This window comes from Setaria italica, chromosome IX (assembly GCF_000263155.2).
Source record: "Setaria italica strain Yugu1 chromosome IX, Setaria_italica_v2.0, whole genome shotgun sequence".
NCBI classification, from domain to species: domain Eukaryota; kingdom Viridiplantae; phylum Streptophyta; class Magnoliopsida; order Poales; family Poaceae; genus Setaria; species Setaria italica.
In genome coordinates, this window is record NC_028458.1 from 32676862 (window position 1) to 32679564 (window position 2703).

Consider the following 2703-nt stretch of genomic DNA (forward strand, 5'->3'; position numbering starts at 1 on the left):
GTTGGGAGCACCACTTCCGACTCCTCCTGTTGCTCCTCCTCAGCTGGGAGTTCCTCCTCCCACTAGCAAGGGCGCTCCACCTCCCAAACCTACCATTCCTTCCCCACGGTTGGGAGCACCACTTCCAACTCCTCCTGTTGCTCCTCCTCAGCTGGGAGTTCCTCCTCGTGCTCCTCTTCATCCTCCTTCTAGGAAGCGTGCTCCACCTCCCAAACCTACCCTTCCTTCCCCACGATTGGGGGCACCACTTCCGACTCCTCATGTTGCTCCTCCTCACCCTCCGCTTCTTCCTCCCTATAGGAAGGGCGCTCCACCTCCCAAACCAACTCTTCCTTCCCCACAGTTGGGAGCACCACTTCCGACTCCTCCTGTTTCTCCTCCTCGGGCAGGAGTTCCTCCTCGCACTCCTCTTCTTCCTCCCTCTAGGAAAGGTGCTCCACCTCCCACTCCTCGTCTAGGGGCACCACTTCCGGCTCCTATTCTTCCTCCACCTGAGCAAGCTAGTCCTCCTCCAACTCCTCTTCTTCCTCCGCCTCAATCGGGAGCTCCGCCTTCTCAGCCTCCTCCAATGGTGGCACCAGGTGGACCTAAGGTGCCGGCCCTGATCGTGTTCGGGGACTCCATCGTGGACACAGGCAACAACAACTACCTCCCAACTTTGGTGAAGGCCAACTTCCCGCCGTACGGCAAGGAGTACCCTGGTCACAAGGCTACCGGCAGGTTCTCCGACGGCAAGATCACCGTGGACTTCATAGGTGCTTACCTTTTTCTTTTGCTACAATAACATTTTTTACCGCGTCACACGCTAATTAGCGTCTGATATCTGTTTACACACTTACATGGCTTTGTATACGTTTGTAGCTTCTGCGCTTGGGTTGAAGGAGACACTCCCGCCGTACCTGAACAAGAACCTCACCCTGGAGGACCTCAAGACCGGCGTCACGTTCGCGTCTGCAGGGAGCGGCTACACAATGCCACCTGCAAGACGTCGGTGAGCAGACCTTTTGTCGATCTATCAATGGTGTTTGCATTGGATGAGAGGGATCGATCGATCTGTCTATAAATAAAATTACTGGTGAATGCAATTCTAATAATTAAATTTGTTGCAGTCGACCTTGACGATCGAGCGGCAGCTGCAGCTGTTCACCGAGTACAAGGCGAAGGTGGGGACCATCCCCGAGAGGGCCCTCTACATCGTCTGCTCCGGTAGCAATGACATCGTGGAGCACTTCACCCTCGCCGATGGCATGAGCTCGCCTGAGTACGCGGACATGATGGCTCAAAGGGCCATTGCCTTGGTCGAGGTATACCAGCTGATGAAATGACTTGATTAGTTACCATGTCGTCTGTTTTTGCATGATGATGAACTCATCAACCATGGACACGTGTACAGCGACTGATCGGCGAGGGCGCGCGGCAGATCGCGCTGACGGGAGCGCCGCCGGTGGGGTGCGTGCCGTCGCAGCGGCGCATGGCCGGCGGCGTGCGGTCGCAGTGCGCGACGGACCGCAACCAGCTGGCACTCATGTTCAACCGGAAGCTGAGCCTGGAGGCGGCCAAGCTCGCCGGCCGGTACCGCGGCGTCAACATATTCTTCGTTGACCTCTACTCCATCCTCGCCGACGTGGTAACGCGCTACAAGGAGCTGGGGTTCAAGAACGGCAAGGACGCCTGCTGCGGCTACGTGGGCTTCGCTGTGGGCCCGCTCTGCAACATGGGGAGCCGCCTCTGCCCGGATCCCTCGCAGTATGTGTTCTGGGATAGCTACCACCCCACCGAGAGGGCCTACAAGATCATGATCGACGAGTTCGTCAGGAGATACATGAGATACATCCACTAGCTAGCTAGTTTTTAACTGTTCGTTATTTCTTGCTAGCTAGCTCCTTCTTCGTTCAACTTTATATATATAGGATCATTATTGGTACATAAGTAGTATGATGATTGATCGCCATGAGTGTGTCACCGATCGTCATCATACAGGGATTGTAAGGCTCAGACTTTTTTCCTCCTTTGCTCCAAATAAAGATCTAAATTGGGTGGTTAGTTGTCACACCTGATTTTTAGAGGGAAAACCAGGTGCATCTCATATGTGTACTAGGATCAAAGTTTTACACATATGATAGACTTTATAAGTGAATAACCGCAACCACGTCATAACGAAAGAGGTATTAAAGTAATTATTACATCTTAGAGTGACTCAAAAGTCTTAGCGGAAGGATAAATGAGCATTTAACTAAGAAAGGTAACCAAAAGCTCCATCTCCATAGGCAGCTAACTGGGGGACTCGCTTATAACTCCTCAAAATCTCTAGTAAAATCCTCAAAGTTCTCTGGGTCTGAGTAGCAATCTGGACGTTGTAGATGCAATATATAAAACACAAACATGAGCACATGCCGTATCAGCAAGAGAAAAGAAAATATATGACATGCAAGGCTTTATATGGTGGAAGGCTGACAAGGTTAACTGCAATTAGCACTTTTAGTTGGTCAAGTTTTATTCAGCAGGCAAATGTAAGTTTATACCATCCCACAATTAATATTGAGCATCAATATACCAAAAGCATGAACATTACAAATAACACAAGTTGTTTCATCTTCAAGTTAATTAATCATGTGAGGGTTTAGGCCGCTCATGACCGTGAGCACGGCTCATATATCAGTTTTAGACACTCTGCAGAGATTGTACACTTGCACCACAAGTCGC

The 2703-nt window shown here is 51.0% G+C and overlaps 1 pseudogene; it reads left to right on the plus strand.

Annotated features, from left to right (window-relative positions):
• Nucleotides 1–234: 234 nt before the first annotated feature.
• LOC101774590 lies at nucleotides 235–2062 on the plus strand (annotated as a pseudogene).
• The last annotated feature ends 641 nt before the right edge of the window (nucleotides 2063–2703 follow it).